The sequence below is a fragment of the Scleropages formosus genome, chromosome 19 (genome assembly GCF_900964775.1).
Source record: "Scleropages formosus chromosome 19, fSclFor1.1, whole genome shotgun sequence".
NCBI lineage: Eukaryota > Metazoa > Chordata > Actinopteri > Osteoglossiformes > Osteoglossidae > Scleropages > Scleropages formosus.
In genome coordinates, this window is record NC_041824.1 from 15,150,620 (window position 1) to 15,173,634 (window position 23,015).

General features: G+C 46.4%; 1 long non-coding RNA gene across 1 annotated transcript; it reads left to right on the plus strand.

Moving 5' to 3' along the window:
- The first annotated feature begins 5,103 nt into the window (after positions 1 to 5,103).
- LOC108939039 (uncharacterized) lies at positions 5,104 to 19,767 on the plus strand. The gene is made up of 4 exons (XR_001966476.2): positions 5,104 to 5,223; positions 6,888 to 7,055; positions 18,822 to 18,890; positions 19,222 to 19,767. It is a non-coding gene; the product is annotated as an uncharacterized LOC108939039 (long non-coding RNA).
- Positions 19,768 to 23,015: the final 3,248 nt, after the last annotated feature.

Genomic DNA, 23,015 nt, shown 5'->3' on the forward strand with positions numbered 1-23,015 from the left:
AGGTCACTTCCATTCAGATAGGCACTGGACCACAAAGGCTGCTTATGTGTTTATTAATGCTCACTGTAATAGTTTATAAGAATGTGCCTGTTTCGATGGGAATGTAAGCCACCGTACAGGTAATGTTAAAGACGATGAGTGAAGAGAACTTCAGAAGATGATAACTGCCTTAAGTCCATAGAATGGACCTGACACATTCAGAATCAGTGCAACTGGGCAACAGGTTTTTGTGTTCATGTATCTGTTGAGGTTACTGTACACCAGAATTGCACATATGTTGATGCAATTCTACTGTAACAATCCACATTACCGAGGAGTGTCATGTTTAAGTGGGAATAGATGTTTGCTGTGAATAACTGGGAATTGTGGGAAAAATGAAAAATTGTTGTTCAACCACTATGGGGGCTGACAAGGATTATAAGGGGGTAAGTGCCTGTTGCGCAGTGTGGAAGGCAAAAAAAAGGGGTGAAAAGGCTGGGTTGAGGTAAGAGTTAAAGGTTGGCTGCTACTAGGGGACAGTCCTTTTGGGTATGTTGGTGTGAGGAAGACATGGGTCAGTTATATTTCTTGAAGCCAGAAAGGGATTGTTATGGGAAAGACTTTGTCTTGACAATGTATTTTATGTAATGGTTGTTTAGTAACCTTGTTGACCAGCTGTAAGAAAATGGTGTTGGGTTTGTTTGATTGTAGATTTTAATGTATTGTTTTAATTGTGTATTATTGATAACTTTATCAAATCAAGTTTGAAAAAAAAAAAAAAAGGTGAAAGGTTCTGTCATGCAGTCTTTATATTGTTGGTCTTACTGGTTTTCATTGTTTTGATTTAGATTTTATTATTAGCATGACAGTTTTTAGGGTTTATTTATTTATTGAAAAAAGATTTTGATTATCAGAGATGATGAATGGAGAAATTTTTGCCTGTCGAGTTGGACAGTGTGTGGAACCAGACACCTTTGGTGGGCTGGTAATCCATTCTGAGCCATAGAAAAAAAAAAAAAACAGGTCCCTGGGACTTAGGGGTCCTTGGACCAAGAGAATTATTTTCAATGGTTAACACAGATACATCTCGTTGTGTGCCAGTGGTCCAATAAACATTCACAATGAATGGTGTCCTACAGTATAGTATAATCATATTCATAATCAGAGCAACATTTTCTGAATGTATATTTGAAATATATCTGCAACGGACCGGGCTCCTATCCGGGGTGTAGTCCTCCGTGACTAGCGCCCAGTGATTTTGGGATAGGCTCCAGACTAGAGTATTGGAATGTACACTACTATAAAATCAAGAAGGGAGAGTGACATTCCAGATGAACTATGCTGAACTCGTAATATACTTTATCCCATGTAACTGCTGACTGAAAAGTTATCATACCAAGAATGCAGGTCATCTAACGATGATCGACAGTGGCAACGATGGACTTTTGCTATGAACTCATGCAAAGAGAGCGGATATATATAAACATATAGGATCATAACTCTGTCATGTTAACCTTTACCAGGGATACATCAGACCACCACCCTGCTGCACTATCTGAGGGTTATTAATATGAAAGCTTATCCATAACTGATCTCTGGCAGCCATGAACATGAATCCATCCACATGATTAAATAAAGCTGTGAAAGAGACATAGACTGCCTTAGGGCTCTTACAAGCGTACTGGGTTCCATAAATGGGAGACCACCTGGTCCAGTGGAGGTAGGGGCTAGTGCAAGGAGATCTGGGTGGAGGAACGGGCCCTGGTCCAAACGCGTGACTGTGACGAGTGGATCTGGTGGGAGGGGAGCCTTGATATCCAAGTACATTTGGCCCCTGGGAAAAAAGAGTTTTTATATGTCCTAGGAGAACAGGGTGTTCCCAGCACACACATACACACACCCTAATTCTCATTGATTCTCACACACACACGCACACACACACAACCTCTTTCTCATACATGTACACACTTGAGTTAGTTATTACACATCGAAAACATGACTGCGGCAGAAACGTGTGCTCTTTTATCTTAACACATCGTTGTGTGGTACACTGGGAGAGCTGAGAGAGATGCTTGCCAACGGTTACTTAATTCATGAACACAGCAGCGTGCTGGGTGTGGAGCTACAAGGGTCTGCACAGAAATGAAGAGCAGGTGCAGCATCCAGGTGATCAATCTGAGCACACGAGGCCACTCGCCCCACCACACGTTAATGGCAGGATGGTCCGGTGGCACAAAGCCGAGCTCCGTAGGATGATCTCTGGCTGTCACAGGACCCACAGAGCCGTATTTAATCCTTTGTGTGTAAAATATTTTGAGAAGGGATGGTTTTTTTTTTATTAACAGCAGGGCTGTGAGCTTATTATGTGAAAGCTGCACATTGTGTGGATTTTGAACATGCTTGAAATGGGCTTTGACTGGAGCTCTTTGAGTTAGAGAAGCCCTCAGGTAACATCATATGAAACTCAAACATAGACTTCTGCTTCAAGATCATTCTCTAGCCTTCATGAAATGTCAGCGTAGCTCATCTGATAATATCCAAGAATGTCCAGGAGATTGATCTTGAAAGTACCATGATAGAATTCCTCCTGGTCTGCAAAGCAAAGCTTCTCTGGGTGTCACTAAACTAACATTGACCAGGTTCCAGCTGAGACACATCTGCCAAAGGAATCTGGAAAATACTGCATCTTTCTTCCTGTGATGAAGCAATGTTACACTCAGTGCCTTTCATTTCCTATGCAGTGCAACGCCCTCCAGTCACCCTTTCTGCATCTATTCTTTTCGTCTGCTGGGCTGCTATTTATTTTTTGGAATTATGCCATCATTATTGGAATAACTGATATAGGATTTAGATGTTTTGGAGGACCTGCATGGCTTTTGGGGATGAAGTCTGAAACATTAAGGCTTATTTATTTGCACATAAAACGTTCCGCACAAAGTATAACACAACACAGCAGAATAACAGTAGGCATGTAGACGTGCCAAAGGTAGTCCTGGATTTTAGATGCTGGACTGACCCATTGAATAAGGAATTTGTATTAATCTAGCAAAGCTACACTGCGAACTTAAACCTCAAAACAATACAAGAGATATCAAGTTTAATCACTGAAGCTTGGTGGAGCTGATCGTGTGGTCGGCACCTACTTCAATATAGCAAACACAAGGTGGCGCTGTAGAGCAGTTTCACACGGTGTCTCTCATAAAAATGATGATACGTCAAAGGTGAATGTTGTCCCGTGGAAAATGCAACATCGAAAAGGGAGTCCGTAGACTAGCGCATGTTGACAGTATATTTAAATGAACTATGATATTGTTTTCGGGGTCTCACATGGCACGTGCGACGAGAGAACGCGCAAAGTGAAGCGGAACGCAGCGACCTTTTATTTGGACAATACTGGCCTCTGCTGGACGAAACGGGAACAGCGTCAAAAACCGTCATCATTATGACTGCTCAGTAATTCCTTCACATTCATTGATTTATCTGGCGCTTTTCTCCAAATCGACTGTCAGTGTTAGGCTACTTTCAAGGGTTTACCTATTTATACACACACACACACACACACACACTGTCTGAAACCGCTTATCACGAGCGGGGTCGCGGCCCGCTGCGCCACCGCGCCCCTATTTATACAAATAAGTAATTTTTAACTGAGCAATTTTTTGGAGAAATATTTTCTTTCAAGGGAGGGGTCGCGGTGGCGCAGTGGCGCAGTGGGTTGGACCGGGTCCTGCTCTCTGGTGGGTCTGGGGTTCAAGTCCCGCTTGGGGTGCCTTGCGGCGGACTGGCGTCCCGTCCTGGGTGTGTCCCCTCCCCCTCCAGCCCTACGCCCTGCGTTACCGGGTAGGCTCCGGTTCCCCGTGACCCCGTATGGGACAAGCGGTTCAGAAAATGTGTGTGTGTGTGTGTGTGTGTGTGTGTGTGTGTGTGTATTTTCAAGGGTACTACAGCAGTAGGCGAGATTCGAACCAGATTGGGATCCACAGGGAGCGGCTCTCGCTAGTACGCGCCCCCTGCTGTGCAGTGCTAGACTTACACTATGTTCGGGGCGGGGGGGGGGGGTTAAAATATTAGAAATGTTGTAGTCCTGAGGGGGATTACACACAAGTGCTGTCCAGATTGATGCTATAGACAGACCACTGGAATTTACCTTACGGTGCCTTAACACCGGGTTGTCTTTGGCGGCTTTCTTTAAACAGTCCTAATCGTACATTATTTTTAATATTGAGTTTCTCACCTCATAAAAGTGCAGTGTTCCGATATGCTTTTTTAAAATGAACAGTTTATTAATTAACATATTATTAATAATCTGTTAATTTATTAATTTACCCATCTTGAGGACCACGCTATAAGGAAAAGGAAAAAAAAACAATCAATATGGGTGACTACAGGAATTGATGAAGGAGCGTTATTCTTAGTCATAGAACATTCGGCGTCGCTGCACCCGCTGGACAGGCAGCATGTACCGTTTCTGTACACCGTTTTTAACAGTGATTTTGAATACAGAAGACCAATTCAACCAGTGCCACCAGTATAACTTCAGCCGCTTATTCGCAAAGCTGCATCGGCGAGGAACTGCCGCAGCGGGGGAACGGGGAGGGGGCGCAAAAATCCTAGACTTTAAACGACACGTCCCGGGTTGCTTGAGCGTTGCGTTTATGTCGCGTTGCTCGTCGTTTTGCGCATGTCCGATGAATAACATGCTTATGTACACATAGATCGTTTTCTAGAAAGTTGAACGTGCTTTTAGAAAAACAAATCACAAAAACATGAAACTGTTGCTGAGCAGCTCTGCATTACACAAATTACTATTATCTGGTACCAGTGTTGTGAGACTGATGTATAGGATGTGAAAGGAATTCCCGTATTTCCTGTCTTATCACAAGATAGGTAATACACGTTAATCGAATGTGGCCGTTTATCGAACGACAATGCGAGAATATTTCAGCACTTACGGTAAAATGGCTCCCTGTGACACGTGATCTCATGAAATGTTTGTAAACATGCGTCAAACGCATGTGACGGTGACGTGAGAAATAAGTAGCGGCGCCGGGACCAATGGCGAAGCGGGGGTGTGAGGGGCGTGGCTCGCGTGGCTGCGCTCAGGAAAATTCGCTGGCTGCGTTGTACCGAGGCGGAGGTAGGACTGTTTGTCTGAGCTCGGCTGAGCAGGTGACGGATCGATCGGAGTGGGAACGGGAACGGGAACGCCAAAGGACGGCGATGAACGCGACAGTTAGTGTTCAGGTAAGATAGTTATTGATTTGTGACGCAAGATTTGTTATAAATGTATCATATATACCAGAGCAGCGTGTCTTCTTCTGCGCTTTAGGTAATCTCTTTTAGAATTTAGTATCAAATTGCAAGATGTTTTTTTTTTTCTTTTATTTATACTGCATAGCTTTGTGTATACCGCAGCGTAACACGCTATGTATTAAGTTACTATTATTAATTTATCTTATAGCGAAATAACCTTTGGAATTATAAGGGATGATAATACTGCGTCAAACTGGTGGTTATGGAAGGGCGCACAGCGAGCTGTAAAATCACAGAGACGGTAGTAAAAAACAGGGTTTTAAAAAAATGAACTTCACACTTGTTACTGTACGATGACGCCAACTGCGCAAAAAGAATGATGACTCGGGGGGCGGGGGGGGGGGGGTCGAGGAGTGACCGACCCAGAATGCGAACAAACCAAGAAACCAACAAACAAACAAACACAAGTCGAAGGAGGAGGTCGGGGCTGCTGGATGCTGCGCGTGAGGCAAAGGTGTGCCGGAGAGAGTGCGCGCGCGAGAAACAGGAGGGGGGGGTAGGCGGGGGGGTGCCTCCCCGCGTGACAGAGACTGTTACGCACTTCTTATTCAGAGCGAGTGGCCATTTCGCAGGGGCAAGTACTGTAAACACCTCCATCACCTGGGCACGTACCTTGTATAATACAGCGCATGTTTGTTTTGGAAAACACACAGGTGAGCGGGAAATAAGGAATTCGGTCACATTTCACTGTGTAATAATTCATTCACACGATTGCATTATCCATACATGCCACTGACTGGCGTAACGGGGGGCGAGGGGTCTGTCCCCGCCCAGTCGTTTAAGCAAGCAGTGTGTCCCCCCGGTATTCGTGTGTAATTCCATTGAGGACTATTGCTAATATTATTATATTCTTTCGTATCCAGCGTCTGACAAGTTCACATATACCCGTGATAAGTAAGTGAATCATATTTTTATGAAAGTAATAAAAACATGAAATAAATTTAACAAAATTGCTTACATATTAATATAATACGGGGAGCCGGGCGTCTTACATGTTTTTTGGGAGATTTTATCAGCGCGTGATCGATAGGCGGAAATCTTGGGAATTATTGCACTCTGCGACAAATACTGATGCCCTACGCACTTAGCGAGATGTAAACAAATAGGGATGCAGTGCTCGCCTCCAGCGCTAGGTGTCGCTGTTGTGCAGATGATAGGTCTAACACGAGAGTTGTGTCGCGTAGGACTGACTACAGTAAGGTTTGTCATAATCACTGGTACTTTGGTGCTGTAGGTTATTGTGGCTTTCAGAAACGTTACTGTCTTACAATAACGTTGTTGAATTTTAAGTGCAAAAGTGTAGGAAGCCAACATTTCAAAATGGCAAAAGTGCCCTTATTTCTGAATGAACGGTGTTACTCTGAACTGAGTCACCCTCTTCCTGTGCTTTTTCTAATAGGTGGTTTTAAAGATTTCAGGTTCTCAAGGCTCACAAACAAAAATGTGTAAACAGAGATCGCCCACACTATAGTCAGTGGCACCATGCCTTTTTTCTAGGTTAGAAGTTGAGAAATCTACATGAATAAAACTGTTATGTTCATCGTAGGAGTTGAATATGCCTTCTGTGATGCTTATGCCCATCCGACGGGTTTCAGCGCTTCGGTGCCTCAGGACGGGGAAAGACGCCAGCTCCCGCCGCATCTCTACTTCAGCCAGCAAAGGAAGGAGCGGCGCCGGCAGGTGGAGTCCAAGTAGAATATCTGAAGAGGAGAGAAAAAGGTGAAAGACTTCAGAGTCAAAGAAATGTCGCGGCGAAAACAGAGGTAAGCTTTCACATGACACCAAAAGGCTCCATTATATAGGTCTAGATTATACAAAAGATAACAACATTTCTGATGTACTAATACTAACCTCAGAGTTATCTCGCAGTTGCAGTAGTCTGCTGTAGCATTTTCATTTTTTCTTACTAACTAGAAAAAGAAAAATATTGGGAACTTTGAACCTGTTCATGCTATGTGCCAGGCTGACAAAATGTACAATGAAAGAGGTTTCTCACTAACACGGTTAGCCGTGCAGGCTAACATAAATCTTTCCGCCTCAGTTGAAAAGGTGACTTCCAAACTTAGGGAAATGAAACACATTAATGGATAATAAAGTTGTGGAGATGTTGTACTTGCGCCCTGAGACCGTAAATGTCCTACCTAACAAGAAACCTTTGGGTTTCGGCCATGTCGTTACATAATTGTGAAACATCTAAGAGATGCTACGCAAAGAACAACAAAGTTGGTCCGTATCTGCAGTGAAATGCAAAACAGCATCAACAAAAAGATGAATCACATTTTCTACAGCCTGCTTTCACCTGCTACAAGGTCCCTTAGACAAAAGGCAAGACCTGAGACTTATTCCTCTGGTTTCCTCTTTTTTGCTATCGTAATTAAGGTCACTGTTGCCTGCAGTCTTACTCCAGCTTGTGTTCTTCACAGCCACTCAACTGTTTCACTGTGTACAACTAACAAGAACATGCTGAAAACAGAGCTGAGGCATGTAATAATTCATCTGAGATATGGTGGTCACTGGAACTTAAAAAGAGAAAACAAAGAATGAGTGTGTGTCCCTGCCACCGATTAAAGTTTAGGAAGTGGAATACAGCAAAGAGATGAGTCTGCTAAAATTAAAACCCTACTCTCTTGAATGATGGTCTATAAATAGACAACAAGAAGGAGCTACATACATAAGCAGTAATAGTTTGTGTGTGTGTGTGTGTGTGTGTGTGTGTGTGTGTGTGTGTGTATTTGTGGCCACATTGTCGACCACAGAGACCGGACCTGAAGCACTTCACCGTCAACCATTTGTTAAGCCGTGGCAGATGACAACACTTTACCATTGAATGCAATGGTTTTCCCTCTAGTGGTTTGCAGTAGAACCAAGGTTTTGCGAGTCATCACAGCATATTTCTGCAGCAAATTAAATCAGACCTTTTTGACACTGCCTGATTTCGCTCTGCGTGATGACTAGCGTTCTAAAGAGTAGATGTGATCTACAAACGAAGAAATGATTCTTTGACTTCATTGGCTTAAAACTATAGCTAAATATTGCGTATTCAAGTATAATTGTTCATAGTGTACTGGAGCCATTTTTAAGTATTGTTTTTTTTTTTTTTTTTTTTTGTCGTTTAGGGTATTAATATGAAGCTTTTTTTTCACAAAGTCATTTGACATATTAAGGTTTAATGTCAGTATTACTTGTTTTAACCTGCTTGCAACATTACATTTCTTCTACTAGAACCCTTTTTAGTCCCTCGGACAAGAGGCCCAAGTGTGTAACCATGTTGTCCTTTGTCCGATATAGTGATCAGTGTTCTTGGTGGGACATGTACTGCCGCACCTTGTAAGGACATCGTATGAACTGTATTTACCAGTCACTGTCCTCTGATGAGAGGATGGCCTGCTCCTTAATCCCAGACAGAAGTCAGTAAGCACTCCACGTGACCGCGTGTTGTGCCAGTCCGCACTTTCAGGAACAAGAAAAATGGAACAGCTTTAGACTCAAGTCACCAGTTTCACACCATACAGTATGATGGGCACGCTTCTCTCTTAGTACAGAGGGGCCTGTTTTCTCTCTGTGTTTCTCTCCACTCTGTCCGATAGTGACCGCGGTCACGGGGTTTGGATGCGTGTGAGGCCTGGTTGATAGGCGGTGGCACCCATTGACGGGAGCCAGCAGCTGTTTTCCGGCTGCATCCCTGCCTGATCTGATCGGGCGCCACTTCCTCATCGCCTGCACAGAGGCGCTGGGCCATCTGAGCTGAGGCACGGCTTGTTGTGCACACTCCCCCGTTACTTCTCTAGACACCATCGGCATCCTACAGAACGCCATCTCCTCGAGTCTTCAGATATCGCAGCGACACAGCAGAGCTCTACATATGGAGGTGCCTGTTTAAATGGTTGTATTAAGAGGACAAACTAAGTGCATGTGTTTGCTGCGTGAAGCAAAACACACGTTCAGTCATTCTGTGTATGAGGATTCTCAGACATTTGTATCAGAGTCTCTGGTTTTGGGGTTTAATGCTATCCTTAAAGTGCGTGTGTGTGTGTGTGTGTGTGTGTGTGTGTGTGTGTGTGTGTGTGTGTGTGTGTGTGTGTGTGTGTGTGTGGGTTTTTTCTCTGCTTTCATTATCTCAATGAGTGCTAGCTCCCTTGGTTAAATTGGGAGCTCTTATCTTTAAGAAGCTTATGTGCGTCTTTACAAATTGTCACACGCTTGCCTGCATTGTCCTAGTCCAGCATTCCTCTGTCCTTTCTATCACTCCATCACTCAAGGCTCAGCAGGACTGCCACCCGTCGGGAATCTGCCGCCCACCCTTTGGCCTTCCCAGCAGCAGCACAAAGATGCTCAGCCGTAGCTCACACCGTGAAAACAAAAGAAAAGTGGACATTGGTGCTTCAATAAGCAGTAGACTTCCTGGACCTCTGAGCATTGTATCTTGCTGTGTACTTTCCTGATGGACACACTAGTAAATCCAGTCCTCCAGTGACAGTCTAAGGATAGTCAGGCCTCATTCACACAGCAACTCAGCTCCAGGCTGGGATAGCTGGTATCGTAGTGGTTAGAGTTGTTGTCTTTGGACCTGGAGATCACAGGTTTGATTCCCATTTCTGGCTGTAGTACTGTTAAGCAAGGTACTTACCCTAATATTACCCAGCTATGTAAATGGGTAAATAATTGTAAGTGCCTCAACATTTTAAGCTGCTCTGGAGAAAGGTGTCAGCTAAATGAATAAATGTAACTTTGACTGCCCCGTATAAAGCTACTCATGTCAGGTCACACATGACCACAGATGGTGCTCCTCTGTCTGCTGTCCTCCTGCATTCAGCAAACAGATCCAGGCAGGTGGCAATCGGGAGAGCAACGAGAGAAACGCAGAGGTCCGAAGTTTCGATGTCTGGGAATTCTCACATCTTAATTTGAACATATTTTAAGAAGCTGCTTCCACAGTGTGACAGAATTGTCATTATGGACGATGACATCACTGCCACTATAACTCTCATGTGTATTGTCCCACATTCAGCTATAGAAGCCATAAAATGTGCTGTGACTGCAGGAGTTAGCGTAACACCACGGTTCTTTCGGTAGTTAATTTTAGGGAAATGTGGCCTTTTCACCCATTCGGAGAAGCTCTGTGTCACATAGAATGATAAGAAGACAGATGTTTACAATAGTTTATACTTTGTTTTTTTGTTATCAGGGAGGGGAAACTTTGAGTGATTCCATTGCTAAGCATTCCGTGTATGATACCGGGCACCAAGTGACTACGTACAGGTGTTCTCATTAGAATTAGGTTTTTGCTGTGATATTCTTTAGAAAATAAAATGCAAAGTATGTATGACAGGCTGTTTACATGTGGTTGTTTACACTCGTTCGCGTGATCGCTACAGAGACTGGGAGTGTGGTTGAGTGGATGCTGCGGCTTGCTGCCATCGCCCAGCATCGGAAGAGAGTGTCATACCACATATTACAAGTGTGGGAACAGATTGAGATTCAAAATTCGAAGTAGGGATTCTGCCGAATGCGTATCGCTGTTGTACCATCGTTACTTCGAAAAATCGTAAGCTGAACCATCGTAAGTAAAAGAGTATCTGTATATGCAAATGGTGCGCATAGAACACCTCTAAATGAACTCATCCCAGACACTGCTAATTATTCTGCCCCGTCCCCCACAAAAGCCAGGGACCAGTAGTGCTCTACTTAATCAGCAAAAATGATGCTGTTCAGACACAGAGGGGTTTACTTCAGGTCAAAACAATATGGAAATCAGCTGTTTTCACTTTTAGGTCAGAGATCTGTCCATGACCTATTGGGGTAGGTCCTGAGGGCTCAAAAATTAGCTGCCCTTGCATCATGGAAGACAGGCCGGTATGGAAATGAGTTTTCCCAAACTGATGTGAGAACTGATGTGATGAGAAACACCAGCCAGTCACCCAGAGGAATGAAGGAACTAGTGTATTAAAGGATATACAAAACCATCTAGTCTAAGAGCGAGGCTTCTGCTGTACTTCGTTTGTTTAAAAGTTGGTTCTTCGTTACTGAAACAGTCTGCTGAATACATGCAGGACGGCTGTTGTGCCACGAAGACGGCATCGCAGTTCACTGCCTTACCAGGTAATGAAGACGGAGACCATCCAGACTGACAGCATTATGTTAGCAGTTCCATTGCATTGCAACAAAACACTAGCACCCCATCTTCTGAGTGGGGAACGTGGATTTTTTGGTGGGAATAACTAGAAAAAAATGCTGGGGGATATCCCTATAATTAGCTAAAATAAATTCAGGAAGCATGCAAATGAACTGCATACAGTCTACTGTTTCCGTTTTTTCTGTCAGTAAAATTATCCAGAGGTTGTGTGAATTTGAACAAAAAAGCAGATACTTGCATAAGTATATATAGCGTCAGCATCCTAGCTGATAAATTACATTAGCAAAAGCACGGCTGCATCACATCTCTGAAGTAAGCTGGTATCATGTAGCACTGTTCGTAATAAGCGTAACTGATAGTAATAAGACTATTTGCAATGAGCGAAATATCAGACGAATACAGTGATTGTAGCAATAAGCTCATAGCGGTAATAAGCTCATTCAGAATCAGTGATTGTTCTTAGCTTTGAGAAAAGGCAGCTGTGATCTAATAAGAGAGCAGTTTGGGCCAACGCGGGCCGCAACCCCTCTAGATGTCATGTGTTCATATTGCCGAAAGCAGTGAGCCCAGATCTGACTTTAGGCCTTCTGCTGTCTGGACCCGTCCGCTGTGTGTCATGCAGGTAGAACCAGAAGGTATGGTAAGCCTAAGGTATGTTCATGTAGCGGCACCCTGAATCAGCTCCAGCTGCGCATCAGGAGGAGCCTGCTCGTTGCCAAATGATGTTGTGTATCCAAAGCCTCGTGTTAGTATTCCTCAAGCACTCGTGAGCTGGCAGTCGACAGCCGAGCGTTGGTCCAAGCGTCGACTGCGGACTGCGGCCGGGGCCTCTCTCAGGGACAGGTGCGGGCAGGATGTGTCGCAGCGATTATTCGGAAATCCAGTCTTGCTTTCTGTCGCAAAACCGGATGGCCGTCATTGGATTCCCCAAAATCAGAGGACGAGCGTTAGGAAAAGACGAATGACAACCTCCTCCTCAATAAAGGCCGCGTACCCTATGGCCACAGTCCGGTCCCAGGTGCGGCCCAAGGGTCTTTCTTGGAGGTTAATGAGCGAAACAGTGGAGGTTCAGGCTGGCTTTAAATCCCCTTGGGTCGGCTTCCCTCCGTGCCCCTTTTTATTTGTGTTTTTGTTTTAAAAAGGGACCGTGTGCCTTTAAAAGCAGTGGGCTGTCAGGTGACTGAGGAGACACAGTCGTCTCGGTTCACAGGGAGAAACAGCGACTGTGAGCGGGACGGACATGGCAGAGGTGCAGGGGGGGGGGGTGAGGGGACATGGACAGGCAGAGAAAGTGCTAGTGAGACCCTGTTTCAGGGTGTCACTGGGAGAACAGCCGGGCACAAGGGTAAACACGGGGCAGTGGCGGGAGAGGAGAGGGAGAGGGACCATGGGCACGCAAACACACAACCAGCCATGGCCCTTTAACCGTAGCCCTGGCAGAGAGTCAGCGTGGCCGTGTGCGGCAGTGCACCGCTGGCCTGAGATCCTCCAGAAGCGGCAGTTGTGTAGATACAACATCGGGAGAAAAGGCTGGAGAATTAAGTGCTGCGTCACACTGAGCCAGAGAGCGAGAGAGCGAGCGAGAGAGAGAGAGAGAGAGAGCGAGAGAGAGAGAGGGAGAGGGAGAGGGAGAGAGAGGGAGAGACAGTCAACGCACTCGCATGTGTGGGTATCTGTCAGAGTGTTTATGTGTGTGCGTGCGTGTGTGTATGCGTGTACGTGTGTGTGAGAGAGAGAACTGGCTTTGTCGATGTTTGACAGCCCAATGCTACCGCCGCTGCCGCAACTAGATGAAAATAGAGAGAAAGGGAGGGAGGGAGGGAGGGAGGAAGAGAGAGAGAGGGAGATTTTGGATTAGTCGCTACGTCACTTTTTCACGTCGAAAGGAAAACAGCGGCTAAGATAACAGGAGCCTAGTCCTGAGATTTTCTACCTGAGAGTGGACGCAAACTCTAAACGAGCCTTTTTTTTTCCCTCCTCCGTCGTCCTCTTTAAACTGTTTGTTTCCGTTATGGCTGTTCCAGCACCTCTCCATGGGCACTGTTGCCTAAATCGGGGATAGTGTTGCAGAGTTGCAGTCTGGAGCCTGAAAACGCGTTGACGCATTTTACCGTGGTCGTGGGCAAGTGTTCAGGTGCCGCACCGGGAAAGGGTATCGTTGGGGATGGGGAGGGCGGCAAAGTGACGAGTTGAAGCGAAGAAGGACTGTTCTGGAAGGTTCCGTTTATTGAGAAGAGGCGCATACGGATAATCTGGAGTGATGCAAACAATCTGGGTTACTTTGCAGCGTCCGTGTCGGTCGTCGGCACCTGAAACTCTCGCACGGTGAGGCGTTGTTCGGACGGCGCGGACGCAGAACATGTGTAGAAACCCAACGCGCACACAAACTCACATATACCCGCGTGCCTTCGCACATACGTGCGCGTGACGTACATACGGGCGCGAGCATCCGCGCTGCGTTCTTGAGATGGGCTGCATCCCTTTCGAGCCGATTAAGGTGCGACTTCCCTTTTTCCCTTTCCGACGTCCGGTCCTTGCCGTCGGCCTGCTTTTCTCACTCGGACCCGGAGCCTTACGGTAAGTGATAACGCCGCTCTCCTCTCCTACGGTCAAGTTAACCGTTTGTGGGGCTGCGACTGACGTTTTTTCGGGGCGGCGGGGCGCAGCACAAGGTGTAGGGTTCGAGGGTGGGGGGGGGGGCAGCACAGCTGGAGACCCCTGGAAAGCCTGACAGCGCTGGAGCTGCCGCCCTGGAGGAGGACCGGTGCTCGCAGTACTGGCTCCCAGCTCCTGTTTCAGAGCCTCGGAGACAATCGTTTCTGCGTAGCCGGCAGGAACGGAGGTGGTGACGCAGTGATCTTTACTCTGCCCAGGGAGGTAACAGGCACACTCCTTTCTTCCCATTCCCTTTTCCTCTCTGTTGCTCACTTTGTCTTTTAGTTCTGTCCCACCCAGCAGCGCAGGGGTGCACGGCGAGCCTTCGAGAGGGGCTCTGGCTCCGAAAGCGGCTCCGGGGGTCTAAATGTCATGGCTCTGGATCAGAAAAAAAAAGTTGTTTACCTTGCTCTCTTGGTGACTCTGTGCTGGCAGCCGTCCAGTTTGCGTGCGATGGACTTCCTAATGCAGCCGCATCATTGGCCTATGAAGCGCAGCTCTGCGCTCATTGGCTTTGGGGAGGTCCCCTGAGTGCCAGGCTTGCGTTTTCATTGGCTGAGCTCATGCAAGCAGGTGGAGGGCCTCCTCTCATTGGCTGAGAGGTGCAGCTGTCATGTTTAGTAAGAGGTGGAGCCGTGTTGTGTGTACAGAGTTCTAACTGCGCTTCGCTACGTAAATGTTCTTGCGAAGGGTCTCAAATTCTTTTTCTTTTCGCTAGCATGCTTTTCGCTGGGTGTGTCTTGACATACTATGGTATGCGGCGAAGAAAGCAGTTCGGAAATCACCGCATTTGAATATTGTCGTAATATTTATGGATTAGCAAGTTGTGTTCCCTAGAGGTTCCTGACTGACACAGATTGTCTATTTTTGATATTTCCTGCAAGATGAAAAATGAAGCGGAGATGAGGGGAGAGCGCCGACTGTCAGAAGTGCCGGTGAAGAATTGAGATTGTTGGTTTATCGCGAGCCCTATTTTCCCGTAATTTAGGTGCGCTGAGCGGCCGACGGAGTCTGTCCGTCGCCCTGGCATTTATTGGTCCCTCCGCTTCCTCTGCGGCTGCTGGCTCTCCTCCGCGCGCTGCGTGTCCTTTTCGGTCTCTTCCACAAATGCGTTTCTTCTCCCTTCGGCTCAGTACCCGTCCGTGAGGACGGCAGGTTCCTTCAGCACCTTCGGGGAGGGAGACGTGCCGTTCGGTTGATTTTCAGGGGTTTCTGTTGTCCGGCGGGCTGCGCAGGCCTGTCCCCGGCATTTGCGGCTGCGTGGCACCGCCAGTGTTCGGGAGGCGGGGACGGAGACCATGTGGGCGGGGGTCCGACTCTACTGCAGTGGACGCCACAGACCGGTTCGAGACCAGACGCCCTGATGGAAGGAGGTGGAGGACTACCACTTCACCACGCCGTGGCTCCTCACGGGGGAGGTACAAACAAGCGGGAGCATGACGAAGCAAGTTATTCAGGATTTGGCCTTAAGACCAGAACGTTGCTGGGTCACATCCCAGAAAGGGTGCCGGAGAAAAATGGAAAAATCTTGAAACCTGATGTTTTCCGTATCGTTGCGTAGTTACGTTATAAAAACAAGCGACGGTCACAGATTTTAAAGTATAAAAGATGTAGATGTTAAGCTATGTAATTTTAACCTGATAGTTTGCAATACTTTGGGCAAAAGTGAAGTACTAAGGGCCTAGCTGTACAGGTTTTAAATCTTAATTTTAATCCTTCATTTTATGTGGTGTTCAGAAATTAGGATAGCAACAGGTTTAAGTGGTTTACCCGTGTGTTAGCATACGCAGTGCTGTCGAGGTGTTTGGCGAAACGGGGTGAAGCAGTTGTCCTGAAGAAGGATCGGGAACGGCGTGCAAACACGGTGCTCTCCCTCACATCTCCAGCAGATGGGTACTGTGCGTTCCTGCTGTACCGATGCGGCTCGTCGGATATTTCTCGACAAAGTGGACGTCATTCGGAGAGCCGCAATAGAATGTGACGTGGAAATGTAAAAAAACGGGAGCAGGAAAAATAAATGTAAAAAGGGGAGGTTACAGGCCTCCACATGCACCCGGAGGGCATGTGTGTCACCGCGTAATCAAGGAAACTTCCTTTGCCAGGTATGTGGAATGTATGAGAATCCTAATGAGGGGATTTGGTGGAACCCAGGCCAAGATTCTGCGAAGGGTGGCTGAGGAAGGTTGCGGAACTGAACCGCAAACCTGCCGGACGGGTGGCGCTGGGGAAGATTGTCCATAGGAGTTCTTTCGTCCGCGACGCGACCTCTCCTTTTCCGTTCCTCCAGTGCGTGCTCTTTGCATCTGTCTCCGATACATCTGTATACGCACGTACACACACGCACTTAAGCGTGCGGTCGCTTCCTCACCCTGTGTTTCCCTTACGTACTTATCTATATGTGCACTGGCACACGGCACGTTACTTTCGGCAGTGATTTTCCACAGGCTGTCCGACAGCTTAACTGAGAGATGTTTCTCATGCTTAGATACTTCGCAGAGGCCCGACAAAGGAAGACTCGAACCCCAGAACTTTTGTGACACGCATTTCAGCTGAAGTATCTTTTGTAAGGATAAAACGGCAGAAGCTCATCCAGGAACTTAAACCAACAACTTTCTGGTTGTATGTCCTTGTTCTGAAGCACTGTGCCGGCCGTGTATAGAATGCAATGTTCGCTACAGGGATTCTTTTCTAGATCAGCAGGTAGTAACTGATGGGTTGTTCCCGACTCCTACTTGGTATGTACACTGCAAGAAGGAGTGTCAGCGTGTGCCGCTGTGAGTACCGCTATTTCCGTGTGCTTCCCTCAGGTTTAGCTGACTTTTCTGTGTCTTTAGCAGTGTTGTGATGTCACGCAGCACTGAACTTTACGTTGTGAAAGCTGTATTAGCGCACACTCCCTCAGAAACACCCATTTCCACCCAGATTACTGAAACTTGGCAGCTGTTTCTGCTCTCATTGATGTTGTCGCTTCACTTTCCAAATCTAAATGGTTTTTTTTTCTTCTTCTTTTTTTCCCAGAGGCTGCAGTGTCCTCTTTAGTTGAGAATCCTAAATGGTTCTACGATGACGCAGTAGGTTTTATTTGGACTATATTTGATCTATGTATAAACATATTGTTCATTTCCAGTGCGTGGAGTGCCGGTAATGAATATTGACAAATGGGACACGGGCTCTGCTTGAAAACAAGCATAGCATTGGCCAAGAACACAAGTTTAAAAATGTGTTCTATTCTGGGACCGTGTCAGCGGATATTTAGCTACGACCCAGGCCAGGCTTTTGAGCAAACATTAGCAGTCCATATGTTTTCAACACAGAGGTGAAATAATAGGAACGATGACAGATTTATTTCCCATTCTGAGCAGCGCAGCGGCAGCATGTCGGTCAGCGCTGCAACATCGCTGCGCAGATTTCACCGTGCAAGAGAGCTGTACGGTATACCTTTCGGCTTGGCGAGTGCCCCTGACCATGACAGGCTGGTCACTTGGGGTGAAAGGCTACATCATTGGCCCGTGGGAATAGCCTGCAAATGGGACAGGTGTGCCCAGGTGAGAAATGGTAGTTCTGCACTGTTACGGCTGATAACAAGCCGGGATAACATCTGGAAACAGGCAGACCGATCTGACTCTGCCTCTCCCAGACGTTATGTTAACCAGGAAGTCCTCAGTCTCAGCAGGGTGTTGTTTTACACGTGCATCATAAATTTGCAACTAAAATTGATTATGCTGCATAACGTCAAGAAACTGCACTGTAATAACCGTTGCATCAGCAAGGAGACAGTAGGTTTGTTTGTTTCCAGAGGATCCAAAAAAAGAGATGCTGGATTTTTTAATCATTTATAGATGTGCGCGGCAGGTCAGATGCAGCAGAGTGACAGACAGTCGAAAAAGAGAGGCAAGGAAAGTCGAGTGAGAGACAAAGCAGATGCCTATAAACAACTCTCCAGAGCCGAGCGTTAATCCTCGTAAGTCCTGCCTCCCCATCCCCTGGCCGCCTGGGAAAAAAGAAAAAAACTTTCCACTAACATCTCCCGAAAACGTGACTCTCAGATACTTTCCTGTTGAGAAGGTTTTGTTCTTTCGCTGATCGTGGAACAGAGAGACTCATCATCTACCTGTGAATTCAGCTGTCACAGGCTGGAAGTATAAGGCTTTGTATAAGAAACTAAAATAACACATTAAACTGGGGATTGTAGGTGTGCTTGTCATGGGGTCATTTGGGGTCGCAGTGGGGTATACCAGATGGAAAAGGACAGAAAGATAGGGAGCGCATGAGCCCAGGTGCGAACAAATAACCGCTTTGTTGCCATTTTGCCTGGCACTTAGTCATCTGGCGATTACCTACTGCCACACCCTTGCAGTGTGTCGGCGGTGAGGCGCTCCCTGCCAGGATCTCTCGCTTCCCCAGCGTCTGAGGCGCTGAGGTCAGGCACAGGAGTCAAAGTACAAAGCAAAAAAAAGGCAAGCAGTTCTTCCACTTCCTCTTCGGACGCTCGGAGGAGACTCTGGAGTGACGGCACATTCAAAAGGAGTCAGTGTCACATTGGGCCGCTCGAGGACAGGGAGCAGACGCAGCTTACTATGAGAGCCAGGCTGGCAGAAGGTGGGATCGAAGACATCGCAGCCGCACCAAGCACCCAGCTCCTCTCATCTCCCGCGACTCCTCTGCCTTTTCTCCCTCAGGAGCGTGGCTCTTGCTACTCAGGTGCTCAGAAGGTCTGAGAAACTTTTGCTTCGCTTTTCAGAGAATGGCTGATGAAGCGGCTATCATGGAGGACCTAAGCGTGCTGCACGTGTGAATCATGAGCGCAGAGGTGAGCCAGGTGGATGGCGGAGATAAAGGGAGGGGTTCGTCTCGGGATTTTTTACCTGCCTGACGGCAATTCCGTGACAGAGGAAAGAGATGGAGACGCGTCTACTGCAAACTGATAGCGCTCTAGAGGTGGGGTCGCTTTCTCAGGGTTTCCCAGTGTGTCACGCACACCTTCAGAATCCCCAAATCTACACCAGACTAATCACAGACGTGCTTTATAAAGTCATATCTGCAGTAAGTACACCTTTAAGTTTTTAAAATATGTTATACCCACTTTATGTGAAGCGTTCAATGTTGTATTGATGATGTACCTTCTTTCATCACCTCTGTAGGTACACCGTTGTTCCCCCTGAAGTCCCGTGAGGCCGTGGGCCAGGAGATGTCCGAAGTGAAAAAGTGAGGTCGTACGGGGTATATGTGAGACTCTCTGGCATATGTGTGTGCCTCTGCCAGCCACAGTTACACAGCACAGCAGTACCGGGTTCATCTTTCCACGCACTGTCACTTGGCCCCCACCTGACTTCAGAAGAAGGGTTCATGGTTCTGTGTTCACGGGCAGTAAGCTTGTATAATATTGCAGCCAAGCGATTGGTTCCAGATAGCACACGTACAAATAAAGCTCTGACGCAGTTTGAATTAACATCGCGCACATCCGTGCTTCAGAGGTTGTCAGGTAACCGGCGGCTTTCCAATTAATACGCATCTTTCGATCAGCCCTATAAACCGGGCTTCTGAAGCGAAATACCACCCAGTGTCTTGGAGAGCAAGCATGCAGCAGAGGGAATGCACGGAGATGTCTGTGTGCGTAAAAAATATTAAATATATATACATATTTGTTTAATTTCATTACGAATGCGTAATACGCATAAAATTGAAAGGAGCTGACAATATAAAACATTTGCTGATGTAAAAAATGGCTGTTCTATGTGCTAAATGAGTCAGTGATAAAATAGTGCTGAAAGTATACTACATGACTAATACGATGCTTTTCGTACTATGTTCTAATCATGTGCAGTTGTTAAAAAATGCAGTACTAAAAATTTACTGCTTTGTCGTAATGGTGACCTTTGAAACCAGAAGGAAAGGGTTACGGAACATCCTGCTGTAAAGTAGTTTGTCTAGGAAGGATAAAATTTTTTGATAAGGGCATTACTTCTTGTGCTTTAACAGTGATTGTTGGCCGTTGCAGCAATTCCACAAAAATGCAGTGACCTCTCCTTTGGGAGAAAGGGGGCAGAAAGCTGCAGCACTAATAAGAAAGTCGCGGCAAGCGTCCTGGTTTGCGCTGGCTTTTATTATAGATATTCTCTGGGCGGGTGGCAGAGAAAAGCAATTGTGCTGTGTGAGGAAAAGGGCTGGACAGTGTTGAATTTCCTGCCAGAATGGGTGTGTTTGGGCATGCACTTCTCGCCGAATGTCGCTCGGTGCAGAATTCTGACATAAACGTGTGTGAAGGTGCGTGTATTGTTCCTGAGTGAAAATACATGCTAAATTAAAGGCACTTTGCCCATGGGTAATACCTGCATTTTGGTAACTGCGATGTCACTTTACATTGGTACTCTTAACTGCATGTCATCTGATTTTTTTCTTCGGTTTTTTTTTTTCCTTCAACGGATGTTCTGTTGAATACCCGCTTAGTGGCCAGAGAGGTTTAATGCAACTGTGTTGACTCTTCTGAGGAATATTAATGATAATTTTGCAAATGAAATTCTTAGAAATATTAAAATCCAATACGTGAAATGGGTTTTGATGATGATATTGCAAGTGGCTGGAAAAAAAAGGGATGAGATTCACATGTATCAGAAATATGAGTTATTTCTAGTAGAGTTACTGTAAAATGACAGTACAGTTGCAGGTTATTTTGTACAGTGGCCAAGTAAATACTGTCTGTGCTTGTTAAAGACTGATGCAAATACCAAGGTGGCTTGTCGCACTGACCACAGGGAAGCTCTTAAACAGTGATGACCGCAAAACAAAGACAGGATAAACCAAATAACCATGTTCTGCCCTACCCGTCTTGTAATACTTTTTAAATGTATGCCGTACAGTGTTGCCCACAGAATGCTCTTATATCCTGTATTAGCTATCAGGTAGCTGGCACTGCTAAGAGGTTGGATACAGCCTCTGCTGAATACCTATGGATGGCCAAAAATAGATGCAGGTGAACTTGCAAGTCATTTGCTTAGCGTGATATCTGGCAGCAGTTGGCTGGTGACTTTTTAGGTCTCATAAAACTACTGAACGTAACTGAAAACGGGAAACTCATACAACTTGTGTTTAACAAATGCCTGGGTTTTTGCAGCTCCCTGTGTTTTCCATCTGTCATCAGTAACCAGTGAAGGGTAGCAGTGTTCCGCAGTCTGGAGGCACAGGGTGTGAGACAGTCAGCACCCTAGATGGGACACCAGTCCATCACAGGAGAATCACACACTCAGTCTCAGAACATGCAGGCTTTACGCAGTCTGAACGGGGTCAAAACTTGCATTCAAATCCACAGCCTAGGAGCTTTGCAATAGCAGTGCTGCCCACTGTGCCACTGTGCTGTCCTTTTGATATTTTGTTCGTTTAATTTTTTTCAAACTGATCCTTCATCCGGTGCTCTGAAGCGGCTTATGTAAGGTGATCTGGTTTCTTCTCAGAAACGACAGCAGAGATCTTGGCAGTGGAAGCAGGCTCGTGTGAAGACATACCATGGGAACACCCTGGCCAGCGCAACTCTGGTTTGCTCTACAGGTTCACCCCACCCCCCTCGGCCCAAAACCGTGCCCGCGGTCCATCTGCTACCCGTCGACTTCTGCTCTTGTCACAAGCAAGCTCCATTTCCTCTCGCGCTCAGTTAAGAAAGTGGCCAGAACTCCATCAGAAGTTAACGCTGGTCTCTGGAAAGCCTCTTGTAAAGCTGGCGTCCTGGGTTTTGCTTGCAACAGCTCCTTGTGTTTTTTCATTGCATATGGCTAGCCAAGGAACTCTGACAATGATAATGATGCAAGTTATGATTTCACATCAATGAGATGTGAGAAATATTACATAACCCATAGTTCAAAAGTCACAACAGCTGAATCTAAACTGGATGTCTCTGTTGCCAAGGGTGACAAGGGCCAGTCTTGTGGAGTCTTGCCCCTCTAATTGGAGAAAGGATTGGACATGGCGGATTAATGCCTGAACATTACCTTTCAACACTACTGATTGACGCCAAGGGCAATTACTTTCCCCAACATTCCCTGCATGTTGATGTAGGCAGCGCTGCCCTGCTTCGTGACTAATTACTCTCATTGCATGATCGTAGGAGTTGTTTTGCTCAGGTGCCGTAAGTTGCAAACATTTCAAAATTCTGCGTAATATGGCGGAGGTTCACACTTAGCATTGCGGACGATAATGGGCAGGTAGTAGATTTTTTCTTCTTATCACGTTGGTCACCACATTGGCATATGTTGTCACGAACAATTGTTTATATGTTGAAGTTATTGTTACATTTCATAGTTTCTGCTTTTTTCCAGAGTGACGTAGTTTTTGCCGGTTCATACAGCTATATAATTTTAAAAGTGCACTCAGGTTAAGAACATTTCTCAAGCTTACATTTAAATCCATTTATTTAGCTGACACTTTTCTCCAAAGTGATGTACATCATTAATCTACTTATAGTTTTTTATATGTTTGTACAGCTAGATAATTTTTACTATCAGTTCAGACTAAGGGGGGCACGGTGGCACAGCGGGTTTGGCCTGTGCCTGCTCTCGGGTGGGTCTCGGGCTCGAGTCCCGCTTGGGGTGCCTTGTGACGGACTGGCGTCCCATCCTGGGTGTGTCCCTTCCCCCTCCAGCCTTGCGCCCTGCATTGCCGGGTTAGGTTCCGGCTCGCCGCGACCCCCCCGCTGGGGCAAGCAGTTTCAGTCAATGTGCGTGGGTGTGCGTGTGCGTGTATGTGTGTGCAGTTCAGACTAAGTACCTTTCTGTAGGGTACAATAGCAGGAGGTGGGATTTGAATTTAGGTCCTTTGATTGGCTCTCTCAGGGAAGGATATTTGGCACCTTTGCCTAGGGATGGGAGCACACGCAAAGACCAACAAAAGCAGAAATAATCCAGTACTTTGCTGGGTTTTTATTTGCAGTGTCCTGGGAGACACCTTT